The sequence below is a fragment of the Piliocolobus tephrosceles genome, chromosome 2 (genome assembly GCF_002776525.5).
Source record: "Piliocolobus tephrosceles isolate RC106 chromosome 2, ASM277652v3, whole genome shotgun sequence".
Classification (NCBI taxonomy): domain Eukaryota; kingdom Metazoa; phylum Chordata; class Mammalia; order Primates; family Cercopithecidae; genus Piliocolobus; species Piliocolobus tephrosceles.
In genome coordinates this window covers 30,420,824-30,431,974 of record NC_045435.1, presented here as the reverse complement: position 1 = coordinate 30,431,974, position 11,151 = coordinate 30,420,824, and positions in this window count along the sequence as shown.

The window sequence follows — 11,151 nt, the reverse complement described above, 5'->3', positions numbered from 1 at the left end:
TCTGTTGTGATAGTGCCTTTCTTGTCGTAGTGAGTACTAGATTAATAATTTATTCAGCTACACTTTTCTGGACCATTGCCTCCAGTCTTCTGAGGAGGTTTGAAGGGATAGTATCCACTTAGGATGAAGGGACAGGATATTGCTCTGGAATGCTGTGATTTGATGATATTTGCACTAGATTCTAAACTCTCCTTTAAACTGGAGCAGCTGACTGAGAGAAAAACCAAGGACAGCTCAAAGTTAAAAGAAACCAAAAGCAGTATTTTCTGACAGATATCATTTCTTTTTCTTCTTCTTTTTGTTTTTTTATCCAGGAAGAAAACTTCACACTTGTTGGCTACCGAGCTCAGCTCTTACCAGTTCTTTTTCTTTATTTTTTGTTTCCATATGGAACCATCTGTGTGAATTAGTCATCAGTTAGATATAGTTAATGTAAAGAGCCCCCGCCATTGAAACTTTGCACACCTTCTCTGCTTTATTGACGGCAAGGGCCAGTGGGCAGTGGTAGCAGGGGAGGGACCCTCCAGAGCCACACAGCCTTCCAGGAGGCCAGTAAGCATGGATATCATGTCAGGAGCTGAGCTGACATATATTTACTCAGAGGACATTGGGGTCTGTAGTTAATCCTAAAGAATGCTCCACAACAGAAGGAAACCAATGCATTGTAGAAAACAAAGGGAAATGGTGCCCGAAGTCTGCCTGTTTCTCTTCTCTTTTCTTTCCAACCTCACCACCATGTCCTCTCTTACAGAATTATATTTCATCTCATATATTATATGTTACTAGAAATGTCATTTTGTTCCTTGGTTTCTCTCTTTATCAGTGGGCTGGAAATTCCTCTAAATTAAATACGAATACCATTAGCAGCTCCCCCGTGTCCAGCCAGTTTCTCAAATGCTGTCCACCTGGTCTTGCTGTCCACCTAACATAACTTGGAGGCTTTAGCTGGCTCAACCACCTGTTCACTTTATTTTGTTTCCATTTCCATTTGAACTTGAAGTGAGGCTATGGAAAGGTGGAAATCATGGGCAAGGTTTGGAGGCTGCAATTCTAGGGCATAGCTTGTCAGGAGTTTATATTATCTAAAATATATCTTTCTACACCCCTTTTCGTTTTAATCTGTTCCCCTGATTATAATTTCTTTATATTTGTGGTTATTTTTATAAGAATAGAGTCCATTTGCTATGTCTATTTGAGTACTTTTTTTCTATTGTCCCCACATGGATGCAGTACCAACCTGTTAATGAAATATCTTTTTATTATATTATTAATATGTAATTCTACTGTAGACCAAAAATATAAAAACAAATTTGTTCATTTTAAAGATATAAAGAACTAGGGAGTAAAATGTTAAAAATTGAAGGAAAAGACAGAAGAGCAGTGGTTAACTATGTCGAGTTAGAAATCTAAGAGTAGCCTTACCTGTTTTTTAACCAGTGCTTGCCAATCATACCATAGTTGGGATTATGTAATCTTGGCTCCTTCATGCTTATGTTCTATAATTCTTGTTTGTCTGTTTGTTTTCTTTGATGTAATTAAGGTTGCACATCATGCTATTTTTGGCAATGCCTGATTCTATTATATTGTACTTTTATTAGTCATTTCCTTTAGAAAGATGGGGGAAACGTTTATTTCTTCTTTTAATTTAAAATTTGTTTAATGCACTGGAAATAAAATTGGACACATTTCACTGTTTAAAAAATCAGAAACAAAACAAAGCAAAAACCATGAGGGAAAAAACCAGCAAATAAGCAACAGGGGAAAGAAGCTATGAAAAAAATATATTTGTACTGAAAACACAAACTACATCCCAAATGAAAGATTAATATCATCAAGTAAGAAAAATACATGGTTTAAACAACAACGCTGAAAATGTAAAAAGAACCTGGTAGTTCAATGGGGGTAGAGAAAACAGAGCATTCCTCTGAGATCAGAGATCTTGTCATTATTGCAATTAATGTCCAAACAGGTTAAATGTGGAAGAAAGTATGGAGGAAATAACCCCAGCCTTCCTCATACCACTGGATTTCCACATTACCTTTTAACCTATGCTTGAGCTCCATTTTGAGAAAAAATATTTAAAAACAAATTTGATATGTAACAAATGTGTGTGTGTGTGTGTACATATATATATATATATATATATATGCTTGAGAAAGTGGTTTGTCAAGATGTATGTGTACAGTACACACATGGACACACTTCAGTCCTCTGACTTCCCATGTGCCACCTCATGTGTTTCTCTTCTCATGAGAATTTGCAATGGATACTCGTACAACCTGGGGACTTGTCAGTGACTCATTGGTATCAGCATATGCTAAGGAAGCTCTTGAATGCAGTCTTGAAACCTGATCTCCCTTCTTCAGCATTCCCCAATACCAAACTGGCCTGTTTACCCATACAAATGCACAGTAAAGAGAAGAACAGCGATATTTTTCCTAGCCAACTGACTCTATCATTTGTTTAATGTTTGCTGGTTTTTTTCTAGTTTTGTTTTGTTTTAGAGCAGGGGTGGGAGTGGATGTAACTTCACAATCCTAATACAGTAAATGTTTTGCATCTTCCATGTTTTATGCAAAAACAGACATTTAAATCAATAAATAATTGTGCCCTAGACTGAAAGTTAATGTTTAGGAGAGGAAAAAAAATTGTTGGAATTTTTTCTACATTTTTTTGTGAAGAATCTTTTTTGGAAAGGAAGGATACATATTTTTGTTGTGTAATATTTTCTATTTTTGAATGCATTTTATTGGTACAAGACTGTTTTTTTGGTGAAGACATTATTTAAAAAAAAAAAAAGAAAAAAACTAATCGAAAAGTTTGCCCTTAAGGATATGCTGCAGTTTTGAGGTTAAAAAAAAATAACTGATTCAAGATGCGTGTTAAAAGTTGGGATTATATTGTTGTTTTTTGTAATTGTTACAAGAAGTTTGTACCCACTGCTGTTTATTTTGTTTCAGATGAGTAAGTAAAGGGATTGTTCTTGTTTTATTCTTTTTTTAGAGAAAAAAAAAGCTATTTATGAAATGTCAAAAACACTGGACTGTGAGTTTAAGTGTGGAAGCATTTTACCACCCTGTGTCTTCAACCAATTATGGGAAACCCCTTTTCTCTTCCCCCCACCCCCCGCCTTAGCCTTGCCAAATGAGAAAAATATAACAGCTGTCAGATGACCGAAGCCACCGAAACCCTGCTTTAATTTTTATGGTTTGAAAAAGTTGGAAAAACCAAAGTTAAATTTGTTTCTGAAATCCTGCTGTGCGTTGCCCTTTTTTTGTATGACACAGCCAGGCTCTGCCTCTTTATCTCAGATCATTGCCTTCTTAGGGTCTGGGGGCCAACCTGATGCAAAGAGAGGCATAAAGGTGGTGAGCCTGAGAGTTGAGGTCTCATGAAGTAAAATGTGAGTGGGACTTCATCCTCTCAGTAGGCAACCACGCTTTCCCATCCTGAGATGAGGCTGCCAAGAGAGCGCACTGCTAACACTGCCTGAGGAGAGCACGCCTCTGTCTCCTTCGCCCTCTGCTTCTGAGACCCTCCTATTACTCTTATCATCGTTCTCTAGCATGGCTCTGCCTTTCTCAGCAGCCCACATTCCATGGATGGGAGCGGTCGGGGGGCAGGGACCCAAAGGAGGGAAATGGCTGTGGGTGGTGTGAAGGCCCCCCAGCCCTCAGGAAGGTGGGGCAAGGGACCACTGAGCACAAGGGATCTTGCCTGCCTCCTCTTTGACTCTGTGGATTGTCCATCCATCTGCTCACTGTGAAGATGGAGAGGCAGTGCCCTAAGGCTGTTCAATAGCTTTTCCATATTTTTTCAACATTGAAAAAATAATTTTTTAAAACTGTGATTTAAAAAAAAAAAAAAATCATTTGGCTGGAGGGAAGGGAAAAGGGAAACACCAAAAGCTGTACCATGATGAACTGGAGATATTTAACTGGGGCACTTTCTAGACCAAGACAAACAAATTCCTTTCTGGACTCTAAAGCAGCCGAATATTGAGACTGTCAATGACAGAAAGCTGAAGAGAGGCCTCTATTTCTTCCTTTCTCCATTCTTCTGTCTAAAAACTCTCTCTTGTTCCCCTTTTCCAGCTTCTCTTGGACTACCGCCCCAGTGGCCCCTTGGACTCCCATTTCATGTATGCGAGCACACACGCAAACTTGCAAAATACCATTTTTCTTAAGGATTGTGGGACCGAATAATATCACGTGCCTTCATCTTTTCCTTTTATAGTTAGATGAACCTCTTCCTCTTTACAATTTTTTTAAAAATGATAGGGGAGGTTGATGTGTTAGTGGAAGATTTGGGCATCGTTTGACAAGTAACTTTTGTTTAGCACATTCCCCCTAAACATTCAACACAAACATTTCAACCCCTTCATGACACTCTTTGGACATTTAAAGCATTGAGTAACCATGTACATGACAGCCTAAATCCATTTGATTTCAGAGCATTTCCTGAACATTCTATTTCATCGACTTCTTTGATTATCAAAAATGAGGTGAGCAATGGCAAGCAGCCTTGTTCTCCCAATTTGGTGCTTTTGCTTGTGGTGTGGGGTGGGCATGGGGTTGGGGGGGTGTGGGTGTGTTTAGAAAAAAGGTGCATTCCTAAAGATCTCTGGTGCTGAAGGGCCTCGAGTTCCTTTCAGAGACTGTGTTTGACACACTTTAGGTACACACAAACGAATGGCATCACATGCAATATTTTAATGGAGCAATGGGAGAGGCTCTTTGAAATGGGGTTTGCATCTTTTTGTAACATTTTGATTTCTCTGGTGCCTTATTCCTACTTGATGCTGGCACTCACATACCCACAGGAAGCTGACACAGAAATCAGTCTTAGGCGTGGGGACATATGGGTGATGTTTGAGCTGCAGGGGCCATGGGGAGTTTGGTGTCAGTTGGTGGGGAAGGGGCTAGATGGCATCTCTTAGCCAAGGCCAACAGGTACTGCACAAATCCATTATAGTCAAAGTTAGCAATTTTGATACATAAACACAATACTTCATTCTTCCTCATCTGAGCTTTCCTTCCTTCTTCCTTTTCTATCTCCACCTTCTCATAAAGGTGCTGCTGCTGCTGCTAAGGTGCCCGGAGTCCAGAATGTCCAGTAATCACTCAGGCACAAGCCTGGCACTGCCACGTCAGCCCCCCGCATGACAAAACCCAGGTTTCTCTTGCTTGGGGCTGAGAACTGTCAGATTTTTCTCATCAAAAATGTTTTCCAAGGAATCAATGGATTACAGTTTTTCTGCATTGAAAATGCACTTTAAAAAATATTAAAGCTCCAGACTGTTTAAAATATACAGAGGGAGCAGGGGAAAGTTAAGCATGTGCTAGTGTCTGAACCCAGTTCAGTTTATCTCCAGTTGAAACAATATACACTATATTATGTATAAATGTATACACACTTCCTATATGTATCTACATATATATAGTGTATATATTATACATGTATAGGTGTGTATATGTGCATATATACACACATGCACATAACAGAATCAGATGCTCATTACAAATCCAGATGCTCATTACAAAACCAGATGCTACACAAACAGCAGCAGAGGAAACAAGGTTGGACTCTTGCAACAGATCACAAAAAAATAAAAACAGCTACTTGCAGTGACTTTGGTCATTTCTGTATGTTCATAAAGAATGGATTGTAACAAGGAAAAAAAGGAACAGTGTTAGTGAAAGAGGAAAAATGGGCGAAACCATCTTGATCCAATGCGAATGCAGTAATGTTCTATACCATTTCATCAGTTATTTCTTTTAGTCATGTTGATTTGATTTCAGTTTCTGGCTATTAAAAACACTTTTAAACTCAAGTGGCCCACAACAAACTGAACAAAACTACTACAGTGAAAGCCCTTTTCAGTGAAAGATGTCAGAAACCTCAGAACCCTTGGCCTGACTCAGAACTACCATGTGAAAATCAGTACTCTCTTAATGTTTGAAATAAAAACAAAAAAAAAAAACAAAAAAAAAAAAAAAAAAAACTTTTTGAAGCACCTTAACGTGGCCATCCATTTGAGAAGTGGGTGCCACTTTTTTCTTTGAGCACCTTATTGATGTGTTTGCTATCTGCTGTCTTTCTGTTACCTGTTGGCTGAATGGCTAGCTGTTAACATGTACATGTGCACAGAAGAGATATCTGGGCATGTATGTTCTCAATGAAGTTTACTGTGGTGACTGCTGAAAGGTGAACCCATTTCCTGATTTTCCCACCACAGTGTTGTGATAAGATTCGAAGAAACCTTTTTCCCTGCACAGAAATGTTTCTTATCACATTGTATCTTAGTATGGAAAGGAATATGGTCCCTTTTTTGCAATTGCTACTGTGTATACACACACACACACACACAGAGTATATTTAGATCTAAAATACACACACATACATATCCATTCATTCATTCAAGTGGTATTTCCAGTGTCTCTGTGTCACCGTTGATGCAGTTTCCATTTCCCAGTGAATTATGAGTGGAGGGCAACTTTTCTAACCAGATTGTCCTTTCAGAACAAAGGCCTGGAAATTGAGGAAGAGTTTGGAAAGAGGGAGAGGCAAGGAAAGAGAGCTTTAAATTGAAAGATTGATGTCCCAAGAGGAACCTGAGCTGAATGACTACAGTGCTATACCCTCCAGTCTTTGCAGGTGGGCATGGAACACTGCCTGTATCACTCTCTGCATGGTATAAATCCATATATCCACAAATACATCCATCCGTCAATATATACATGGTTTGGGATGAGCAGGTCAATAGTTTTGAGAGGCAGTTTGTTCCTTTTTTTTTCTCATTATACTCTTAAATTGTCAGTTATCAAACAAACAGAAAAATTGTTTGGAAAAACCTTGCATACGCCTTTTCTATCAAGTGCTTTAAAATATAGACTCAATACACACATCCTGCCAGTTTTTTCTTACAGTGACAGTATCCTTACCTGCCATTTAATATTAGCCTCGTATTTTTCTCACGTATATTTACCTGTGACTTGTATTTGTTATTTAAACAGGAAAAAAACATTCAAAAAAAGAAAAATTAACTGTAGCGCTTCATTATACTATTATATTATTATTATTATTGTGACATTTTGGAATACTGTGAAGTTTTATCTCTTGCATATACTTTATACGGAAGTATTACGCCTTAAAAATACGAAAATAAATTTTACAAGGTTTCTGTTTTGTGTGGAAGAGTAATTGATGTTGCTAAGAATGATGTTTGTTTTTTGGGGTTTTTGTTGTTTTTTTTTTAAATGTTACCAGCACTTTTTTTGTAAGTTTCACTTTCCGAGGTATTGTACAAGTTCACACTGTTTGTGAAGTTTGAATATGAAGGAATAATTAAAAAAAAAAAAAACTCTTCTCTTGGTTTCCTATTGTGTCTTCTTTATACTGTAGTTTCAGTTTTAGGCAGTTCTCCACATTCTTTCGCACGTTGTATTCTTTTGTCTAATCTGAGATTATTTATCCAAACTGAGGACTGTACCTACAAGGCTAGAAATATTCTGAGTATATTAGTCCTCTCAATACAAGAAGTAGGAATGACAGACAGGATTGGTGATGTTGAAGTCACTTTGAGGAACTATAAAGCAAATTGGTGTATTATCCTATACATGTTCAAACCTCAAAAATGACAAGGCTTACTTACAGCTCTACAAATTGATTCACATTTTTTCCTTTTCCACATGCAAATTACTGCCTGCCTGCTGTGGAAATAATCCCATACTAGAACACTATGCCCACCTATTCTTGTTTCTGCCCACTCTGTTATCCATGAATCGATTACTGAGTCTCCTTTTTAACTCTTGGGTTTCTTAGCTCTATATGCAAAAAAGGAAAGTTCATGGCACAAAACATGCCCCTTTTTAATGACTTTGGAGACTCATAAAGGACTCCTATTTGACCCATAGGTTATTTCTTACAGTGACCCTGGCCATAAGAGCTCTCTGATCTCATCATTCTTACAGAAATTGCTAATATGGTGAAGAAAACTTATATTTTGTTTGTCCTTGGTGAATTCAACACAAATTCACAATGTCTTCTGTATTTCGGTCAGCACTGTGCAATGTATGAATAAAAGGAGATTATTTCAGCCATGAAAAGGCTTAAAATCTAACAACTAGACATGAAGAGAGGTTTGTATAAAATCAAGAGCTAGATTGTGCCATTCAGACTCTCAATGCCAAGGGAGTTTCTAAACTAACAGGAAGTTGATAATGGCTAGTGTGAGTCAAGAAAGGGTCCAAAGAATAAGCAGTCTAGTTCGGGGACTCACAAGAACACTAAGCTTTGAGTTGGAGAAGCTGAGCGTGGATAGACATTTCCACCAGTGTGAGGAGCACAAAAATATCCAGGTCTGAGCTTTGGATGAGAAGAGTCTTCAAGAGACCTCTAGACTGAAAGGATGTCAATAAATTCCTGAGATTTCAATATTACCTCTATGAATTTAAATATTTCTTGCAACTCAATCACTGAACTTCTAAGTCAACCTGATTGGTTGCCTTAGAACCAATCTTAGACAACTTAGACAACTGGAAAGCCATCCAATGTCCTATAAACACAGCTCTCTGTGTTTTCTCTTTATACTTCTATATCCTAGAAGTATAAAGAGGAAGAAAATATTTTCATGATACATAAATTGTCCCTATAAGAGTTCTGTGAACCAACATCTTAACAATGCCAGCCAGCTTCACCCAAAGTCTTGGATCTCTCTTTGCACCATCCATACACTCTTGAGTTTTCTTCTGTACCGGTTAAAAACATTGTGGTACAATTTATATACAGGCTGTAATAATTGTAAATGACACATACGCTTCTCATATGGTACTTCACAGTTTACGAAGTTTCTCTTTAATATCCTTCATCTTCACAGTTATACTGTGAATACTGTGATGTAGCTATGATTGCACTAATTTATAAAAACAGAGGTTCAGAAATACGTGTTTTTCCAATAAAAAACAATAAACTAGTGCCTGAGGTCAGGTTTTCTGAAATCCAATAATATTTATACCATACCAGTATTTTCAAACTTGAGTAATGTATATGCCGATATGAAGGAAAAAAATACTTTCACAGACCTCCTCAATGGGAGAGAGTCTGTGATTATTCTTAATATCTAGTAATAAATTTAAAATATGCAAAATTATTTTATTATAGACATTTCTTCAATAGGCTCAAGCACAACGACAGGTGAACTCACTATGCTTATACCCCTCGTAGAATTATAAAACTAAAAGTTACTAAATAAATACAAGTAAAACTATAAAATTAATAATGTCTACAATAACAATGAGTGCATAGGATGATGCTTTGCTGAATCTAAGTCATGGCTCACAGAGTTAAGTGTACTGCACACATCCTTCTGAATACAACATCCCTATACTAGAGTGTGCAAAGTAAAGATAATTATCACTTCACTTTCCTATTAGTTCAACTACTGCAAAGTCTTCCACTGCTCTGCCCATCTGTGAGTAAATGAATCATTTATAAATTAAGCTTCTGTGCCTTTAAATAAACTTGATTATAAACACAAACATAGAGGCTAAAACCAATGACAACACTCTGTTATAAGAAGGCTATCAATATCCAGATATATTTGACTTCTTTAAAGATTATCATTTCACTTAAAACACACAATGTTTAAATGCTTACATAGAATTTGTGGACCCCAAGGCTATATCTGCAACTCTTAGCTTTCCTCGTATGTCAGTTTTTAAGAACATTGATAGATAATTTCAGATACCTCGGTTGCTCCCAGCCAGTTTTGTTGCCTCCATGAAAACTGTGGCATCATTAGCACTGCCTGGTGCACATGCTCCTGGGGCAGAACACAATAATATTAACCCAGCATCTTGCAGCTCACAAAGCAGTCAGCCACATTCCTGCCTCATCTTCTTAAGAATCTTAGAAAGATAGTATATTACCATTTTACAAATGAGGAAATATTTGTGAGTCTTTGCTAGGTTAAGTGGCTTATCCAAAGTCATGAAACTAATTGCAGAGCTCAGCACTTGGACCAAGTTTCTGAATTCCCAGTCCACTACAGTCCATAATTACTTTTTTTTTTTAATCTCTGTGAAGTCCATCAGAGTTTTAGTCCCAGAGAAGGTACTCTTCATAGCCTACATGAAGTCAGAATGAATATAGTCCAAGGTAAGTCCTGTGATGAAAGTCTATTTCTACATAATCCCTATGAGTCGTAAACTTCTTGACAGTTTTGGCCCTATTTAAGTAAACTGGGCCACTTAGCTACCTCTGATTTTTTTTTTTTTTTTTTTTTTTTTTTTTTTTGAGACGGAGTCTCGCTCTGTCACCCAGACTGCAGTGCAGTGGTGCAATCTCGGCTCACTGCAAGCTCTGCCTCCCGGGTTCATGCCATTCTCCTGCCTCAGCCTCCCGAGTAGCTGGGACTACAGGTGCCTGCCACCATGCCCGGCTAATTTTTTGTGTCCTTAGTAGAGACAGGTTTCACTGTGTTAGCCAGGATGGTCTCGATCTCCTGACCTTGTGATCCGCCCGCCTCGGCCTCCCAAAGTGCTGGGATTACAGGCGTGAACCACTGCGCCTGGCCACCTCCGATTTTTTTTATGGGAAAAACCTGAAATAAATAAATGTATAGCCTGCTTTGACCTCATGGTTTGTCTTGATCAGAGGATGGATGCAGCAGAATAGAGGAGAACCTTCAAGTTTCTTCCTGGTGGTAGCCATTTCAAATGCATAACAACTGGAGAGCCATCCAATGTCCTATAAACACAGCTCTCTGTGTTTTCTCTATATGCAAGGCAGTTACTAGAATTGTGATGTCCAGTATACTAGCTACCAGTCACATGTTGCTATTTACATTTAAATGTGTTAATTAAAATAAAATACAATTTAAAATTCAGTTTCTTTGTCACATTAGCCAAATTTCAAGTGCTCAACAGCCGCATGCAGCTAGTGGCTGCCTCACTGGATGGGACAGACAGACAGCATTTCCATAATTGCAGAAAGTTCTATTGGATAGCATTGTCCTACGCTACCTTATGCAAATAAATTATCTCAAACATTGAGTATACCGTTGTGACTTCCAGAAAGCTCAGGCTCTTTTCACACAAAAAGCCCCCCTGTACCTCTTGACAGGTGTGACTTGGAGTAGGTGTGGGAAAC